The following is a 7,883-nucleotide window of genomic DNA, read 5'->3' as shown; positions in this document are numbered from 1 at the left end:
TTCTTTCCCTCTTTATATTTCTTGCATTTTAGGTGCTTCACTTTTATTTTCTCATATAGAGCAAAGTGGGCCACGGTCCCCCTGTTAGGCCAGTAGGCTCAGTGGTAGGCTGGTATTTTTGGCGCGGCGCAGACCTCGGCCCACGTGACTAAGGTTCTTGGTCCATGAACGGTTCCGAGCTACTGATGAAGTACCTACCCCAGGAACGGTTCGTGCTTTCTTTTTTGTAGTTTCTATTTTTTTCTCCGGCCTTGTGCTATGGTCAGGTTGTGGGCTTTGGTTATTTCCGCCCCGTCTCTCCCCCCCTCGCTAGTCGTTTTCCATCACTAGTCGCTCTCCATTCCGATCCAGATCCCACCGCCCCAGCCTTCTGCCCTTCCCTTCCCTTCCCCGGCGAGCAGCCCGCTCCAATCCTCTCCCACCCGTGTCGCCGTGCTCCCCAAAGGGCTCCCTCATGACTCCATCTGCTGCACAAATACCAGCGAGATCCGGGTCGACGGGGCACGGTCGATATCGTCATCAACCTCCAGTCCCTCGTGCCTCGTGCGGGGTGCGGCAAGTTCCCACTGGTGGAGCACTAAGGCCGTAAGGCAAGCTCCCGGTGGCAGCCCTGGCCGCTGAGCCAGGTCCGAGGAGAATGGCTCACCGGCGTCCATGGTGCGGGCTTGGATCGCTGGTCCGCGGTGGTGGCGAGGGGTTGCGAGGGTCTGGTGTGGACGAGTGGTGGTGTTGGCCGCGGATCACAGAGGTGGCACGCCGGGGATGGATCCGCGGGGTAGCGTGTAGGCCTCTGAATCTTCCCCCGGTCGTGGTCTCCACGCCTTGCCAACGTGGTCCTCGCCTGCCAACTCCATCGAGAGCTGTGAGGTGGCAGCCGGGAAGATCAGGATTCAAGTTGGACATGCGGCACCTACACGCTACGCCGAGCTGCGCCTTGCTTCCCCGTGGTCTAGCGCGGGGGTGGTCGCTTCCACATGCCTCTGTTGGACTCGGCAGTGGGTTCGCTCCTGCTGATGCCTCATCCCCGTCCTCGACAACGACGGATGAAGAAGCAAGGTGTGGGGAGCCTCTTCCTCCTGGATGGCCCCGAGTCCAGCACCATCCGACCCTGTGAGCACATCTTCTGTATGCGTCCGAGCAACTTGATTGGGGTGTTTGATTTTTTCAGGAACAACTAGATTGCATTGTTTGTTTTATTTTTAGAATCCAAAACCAATCCATTCTTGCAAAAAAAATCGGTGAACATGATGCTTCAGTTGGTAGGAGTGGTTTGGCACGATCCAATCTACTCATGGATTACCATGTGGAGTGCATGAATTTCAGAATTCTGAACATCTCTAGTGTGATGATTTGATGGATGCTCACATGAATAAATTTATAGCTTGCTTTGGCTCTGGCTTAACTATATGTCCACACGCATATAGGTAGTTGGATTGTTGATCCAACAACATGCTTCTCTGTTTATGAATGACCAAACTACTTGCATGAGCCGAATCTTCACAATAAAAATAACTTTAGAATAGGAATAAATGAAGTGTACTGCTGAGCCTAATGGGCAATGCTTTGGTGTTGTATTCATGCAGGTAACACCGGGTGCTTTGTTACAAGTTCCTCTTTACCCTGAAAAAGAGCAGTAGCACAAGCAAAAATGGTTGAAATGTCTACTGTTTGAAAGAGAGATTTCATATATGGAATTGAGATTGTTACCTATCAGTTATTTGAAGGACAAGATAAACATGCTCGATGTTGTATCTGTGCATTGTCTTTCTTCGTGGTGTTAGCCGTTCTACCGATTGTTTCTTCATTTGTAGCTGCCAATAGCGAATACTACAATGGGACCAGGGAGTGTTGTTTCATTTCTTATGATTCACTTTATGATCTTCGTCAGTGATACTCTTCTCAATACCAATGAATAAGATGAAAAGAACCGTGGTGCTACGTAGAATTTCGCAGAGAGATCGATGATTCGAGAATGGGAGAAAGAGTGATCTACCATTTTTAATTGACGGAAGCTTTATCAGTTCTATCCTTGGTTATTTTGACTGCTGTGAAGTACAATGGACAAGAATTTCTGTATAAGGTTATACACGCGCGTATTAGTACTAGTATACTGAAGAAATGCATGATGTGTGTCAGTGTGTGTGCGCGCGCGCCTCTTGGCTGCTGGTACTAAAGTAACTTGATACCCGTGTGTGTTTGTGGCTGCGAAAATTGATTTAGGTTATAACACATGCGCACCGTTTGTTCTTACACGCTGGCTCTCTTTAAGGTCTTTTAATATTTTATTATTTTCTTTACTAATGGTTTGTTTAGAAATCTAGCTAAATATGCAAGGGATTTCTTGTAGTTCTGATAAAAACCAAAACTAACTTAACATTTTGAGCAAAACAGAACACCCCTTGATTTTGTGCTATCGAAATCACAGCTGAATATATAAATGCAACTATTTGATTATAAACCTACAAAAAAAAAACTATTTGACTATCACACATTCTCCCTGTTGGATGTTGAATAGTAGGAAACTAAGTGCCCAGTAGCACATGTGCTGTACGAAGTGGAGCCTGGGCACCGATTTGAATTTTCGAGCCTGGTCCTGCGTCTTTTGCGTGCGGTATGCAAGTCTCCACACTTTCTAGCTTTTCCGCGTTGACCTGTGAAAACATGGCCTACTCTGTTCTTCTCTCTACTCACATGCACTATGGCATGCTCATGCCCAGCATTCTTAAGGCTGAGCTTGGTTTGCAGCTCATACGCTGTGCTGTCGTTGCTACTAGACAGAGGCTGCCTGGTTTCTGCAAACTGGAAAGTTGGAGCATGTGCGGCCACTGCTCGCACCGAGAAATAAGACTTTTACTTGCGCTCATGCTGCGTATCAGTTGCGCTCACGGTGGCCATAAGGACAGCACCTACACTGCGTGTCAGTCTGCGTGTGTTGGTACAGGGATAGAGCGTATTATTATTTAATCTAAGCACCAAAACCAACAACTATCAACGAACAGATGTGAGTTGAACATGAAACTTATACCCCTTTCCGTGGTCCAGTATCTTCGTATGATTATAATGACATATAACCTTCATTTTTCATTGACCAAATCTTGCACAACCGCATGCGTGCATTTTTTTATTGGACCAGATACCTTTTATTCCATGGATGTTATGCCCCTCGAGGCATCACCCTGATCGAGCAACTCGTGCCAAGAGATCAACTCCGCCGGTGCCAGCGACGGTGTTGTTCTCACTGTCGTTTTTGTTCGCCTTCACCTTCGATCCCGTCTTCTGCCGGCTCCAGTGGCCGACTCATTCGTGATGGTGGATCTCCTGGCCCGCAGCAAGATCTACATCATTGGGGGCGTGGAGGATGGCGGCGACAAGGCGGTGAACAGCATGGGTCGTGTACAATGCGGCGACCAATGAGTTGGCTCAAGCGGGGAGCATGAGGATGGAGATAGGTACATGGCGACCAGGGAAGTGAGCGGGCGGGTGGTGGTCGCTAGGAAAGAGAGCGAGGCGGAGGTGTTAGAGCTGAAGGAAGGCAGTGGGCACCCTCGGACAGCAAGGGCGCGGCGAGGTACGACTCGGCGACAGTTGGGGGCAAATTGTACGGTGGAGGGGTGGACGTGGTCGTTGTAGTCATGCCGATTATCAGAAAGGCGCCGCGTGACGACCACCACGGAGGTGTCAATCATAGTAGGAAAGAGTTCGCAAGGGGGAGAAGAAGCTGGAAATTAAGAGGGAGAAGATCGAGTTGAAGAAGCAAGAGGCGGCGATCAAATGGGAACTCAAGAAGGCCAAGACATTTGGAGAGATTGAGCTTGAGAAGGAGAGATTGCAACTCACACGGGACGCGGAGGATGCGAAGATCATGTTGGCAGACGAAACTCTCTTGGATGAGGATGCAAAGAAGTGGCTTGAGAATAAGAAGAAGGAGATCAATGACTGTAGGGAGTACGAGGTGGCAAAGGCGGCAACAGTAGCGGATCATGCGGCCAGAATGCAGGTGGAGCAGGACGCAAGCATGGGCTCGGAGCAGGCGGCATAGATGGCATCCGACCAGTGATCCAATAAGCGAGCCATCCGTCATGCTCGGACATTGATTTCATTTTGACATGTTTGTTTTGTTGAATTCTGGTTTGCTTTGCTTTGTTTTGAACTGTTTTTTTTTGAAAAGGAGGTTAAACCCTCGGCCTCTGCATCAATCGATGCATACAACCATCTCTATTACTTATTTCACAAAGGTCTGACAAGAAAATACATTAAACCACGCGAAGCCACCACTCACACCTAAAAACCCGGCGTCGTCACCGATCCATCCACATAACATATCAGGGCCAACAGCCGGTGCATCAGACCTAAAGCGCGCACCACATGCACACGTTATAGAAGCCAGAAGCCGCCATCATCCTCGGACCGCTGACCCATCTTCAGGATAGAGATTCGCATCATCCTTGCCATTCCAGACACCCGTCGACGCCACCACGGCGCCCAACGGGGCCACCGCCCTGCACACATTCATCCAGATGCGAAGACTCTGGAAGATATGTCGTGCGTAGCACCTGCCGACCAGGCATGACACAGCGTAGCACCTGTCGGTCAGGCATGACTTGATATCTCCACCTAAACTCCGTGCAAGACTTAGCCGCTCCATCTCATGCCTCTGTCTTTTAGCGCTGCTCTACAAATGATGCTCCCAAGAGAGTAACGACACCGCAGTACCACCATCATCCGATCTGGATGACCAGATCTGAGGGTTTCCCCCGAAGCAACACGAGTGGGTCGACAGAGGTTACACGACGATGCCTTCATCAAGGTAACGATGCAAAATGCCATCATCGCTCGCCATCAGCTCGATTTTCACCGGCAACTCTGTCTCCCCAACTCGCAGCCGGACTAGATGACGGATCTGGAGATCCGACCACCTAGCCTCAGGTTGACCATCTCCAGCGAAGGAGGCGGCCACCACCGCCACGTCCAGGGCCGGAGCACCCGACGTCCTCGTGATGCGGGTCGATCCCAGGAGCAGCATGCCGTTGACGGGATGGTACACAACATCAGCAAGTGCGGCCCGCCTGAAGCCCATCTGGACCCAGATCGGGTGTCCATGCCGCCGCTGCTGGACCCGTCGCTGAACGCCGCCGCCCCGCACCACTGCCGTAGATTCGGCCATCGGGACCGCCGTCGTCCTGACCGAATCGTTAGCCGAGGAGAAACGTCGTCGCTGCGGCACACATGCTTTGCCTGCGACGCCTCCGGCGGCGGCGACGGGGAGAGGGGATGCGCTGGAGTGAACGGGAGACGGCCAGCGGGGGTACTCCGGTGCGGCGTGGAGGTGCCGCACGGGAGCGGGGGTAGGGTTTGTTTCATACTGTTGAATTCGATGGATGTGCGGCGCAACATATAAGGGGCCCGGCGGGCGCTGTCCACGGACGCGGCCGAACGCCGCCCGCGGGCATTTACAGGGCTGGATTTGCCAAGTCCAACCACTCTTACTTGGCACGTGACATGCAAAAGCGGGAATGGCGTGTATTGTAGTCTAGGTGGACACATGAACCCTATAGCATGCGCAAGTGTGCGTCAAATTGGTGAGGTGAGCCAGGGCAGCATCAGAACCACCAGTGCATGCATTTACATGTGAGTCTTTGACTAGGGAGAGCTGATAGTCAATTCTGTATCATCCTCTCCGAAGCCAGGCAAGCAAGTTAGCTGAATAAGGAAACATGCATTCTAACTGGTGCATCGTCCTGTCACGAGAAGGGCCCATTGACTCGAGCAGATAGCGCGTGGCCGTTGGTAGACGCCCTGCATTCCATCAAAACCCGGACGTTGTTCAGACTGCTTGTCTTGGCGTGCCTTCGCTTTTCTTGGCTTCCATGATGTTCTCATGGATCGATCACAAGCTGCTTGACCAGTTACTAAATGACTGTAAATTAACTCTAACACGATGAATGCAGGGTCTATTGCAGGGGATGAATGCATGGTGTGGCCACCAGCGTGGTGAAGAAAACAGCGCGGCACCCCTCCCTCTCTAGCGCCCAGCTGGCGCGGCCCCGAAGCGATAGCGCGTGACCAAATCGTGGTCTACTCAGCGATCCCGGAGGATCACGAAGGGACCGGCTACAGCAGCGGCAATTCGATCCGTCCAGCTGCATGGAGCTGAGTTCACCACGCACTAGCCTACACTTGCGGCCGCGCGATGGATACATCGCGGAAACCCACGCACGGACGCGAAGTCTCAGCCATGTGCGGCGTGCTAAATTTGCAGCAACTCTGGTACGTGCATGCACAAGTAGAGTAGTACGTTTGCATGCACAAGTCTTGGGGATGCACATCCATGGCCGCTACACGTCCAACTACACCGACCTTAGGCCAACTCCATCGCACAACCCTAAACGGACGTCGTTTTGTCCGGATTCTGTCCGTTTGCGTAGGGTAATGGGTCGTGTTCAGACAGTTTCTGAGATGCGGTTTCCGTGCGCTCAACACGCGGACACATCCCGGCCGCATCCTGTCCGCGTACATTTTTCTTTGCAAGCCCTTAACTTTTTTTCATCATTCATTTTTGGTACATGTGAATACATCACCAAATTTTGACTAGAAAAGTAAGACCAAAAAAACAAAAATCACAAGAATACATTTAAGAAGATATCCAACTTCCATAACTGCTCCTGTAAGTTGGATTAGTGCCTTCTCGTTGCATTTATTGTTAATCTGCGGAGGAGGCTCGATCTTGCGTGCTTCTTTCTTCTTCGAGTCTAAAAAAGTAAAGATTGCTTCCTCGCATCTAGTATCATGTCTAGCCTCTATTCTAGCAACAAGTGCACTAGTCTCATCTCTAGCCTCTATGCTAGCTAAAAATGCACGAACATCTACTAAATTGCGCTCTATCAATATATCGACGTACTTTTCTTCCCAATACCAAAACTTGCATCAATGCTACACAATAAAATTTTAAGTTAGCACAACTAGTCAAATCCAAGAGCACAACCGAAGCTAAAAAGAACACATACCCATCGTTTAAGCACTTGATAAACACCCATCCGGGATGTTCTGACGTTATAGACACGTGGCGCACGACCTTCTTTGGGCAGGGGTCGCACTTAATGAGTGGCAACGGTGCGCCAACGAGCTTTTGGGCTAGCACCAAACCCGGCCGACCGCCATTCGTGTATCTGTCGGCGGACCACCGACGGAGTAGATACGAGCGGCTAGAGGAGGAGCCACTACCAGCATGCGGTCTTGCGGCCTTGCCAGGGCCTTCTGGCCTGGTGCCCGGCCAGTCCATGCCGCGGCGCGGCCTCCCACAGCTGGGCGAGCTCAAGACCGACCGGATCAGCCCCAAATCCGGCCGCCGAGCGGCGGCGGTGGCGGCGGCGGCGAGGGGAAGAGTGGAGAAGAGTAGAGAAGAGTGGAGGGGGTGCAGTCGGAGGGAGGGAGGGGGCGGATAGAAAAAGGCGTCCCTGTGCCACCGATGGGCGGGCCAGGGGAGGACACGCGCACACGGCCCGCCTGTCCACATGTTGTCCATTTCACCCCAAATGCGGCGCAAACTTGGGCCGGGGATGGGTCAAAAGCGGACAGAAAACGGACAAAAGTGTGTTTGAGCCCGCGCGTTGGGCCGTCTGGTTCGTTCGTTTTACCCCAAACGGACGCACCCGGACAGGATGGGGTCGCGCGCTGGAGTTGGCCTTAGTGTCCTGGGACCGAGGGTAGTAGCAATTGTTCATCGAGTCGAACCGTCTACCTGCACTTTTTATTGTAGCGGACATCTTTTATACCTTGAACTCCCACCACTCCTTTTCTCAGCTGTTTGTGTGTGGTCTCTAGACTGATTAGGATTTAATATAGGCACCAACACTTTATGTGGTTAACGTCGCTTGAAATATAAG

The 7,883-nt window shown here is 51.6% G+C and overlaps 1 long non-coding RNA gene and 1 pseudogene across 1 annotated transcript; both read left to right on the top strand.

Moving 5' to 3' along the window:
• Positions 1-317: 317 nt before the first annotated feature.
• Positions 318-1,841, top strand: LOC119358940. Its single transcript, XR_005172335.1, has 2 exons — positions 318-1,110; positions 1,584-1,841. It is a non-coding gene; the product is annotated as an uncharacterized LOC119358940 (long non-coding RNA).
• A 3,257-nt stretch (positions 1,842-5,098) lies between these two features.
• Positions 5,099-7,883, top strand: part of LOC119357595 — a 27,972-nt pseudogene continuing 25,187 nt past the window's right edge.

Source organism: Triticum dicoccoides, chromosome 2A, assembly GCF_002162155.2.
Source record: "Triticum dicoccoides isolate Atlit2015 ecotype Zavitan chromosome 2A, WEW_v2.0, whole genome shotgun sequence".
In the NCBI taxonomy this organism is placed as follows: Eukaryota; Viridiplantae; Streptophyta; class Magnoliopsida; order Poales; family Poaceae; genus Triticum; species Triticum dicoccoides.
The sequence above is the reverse complement of the archived record's forward strand: the minus strand, read 5'-3'. Positions and strand labels throughout refer to the sequence as shown.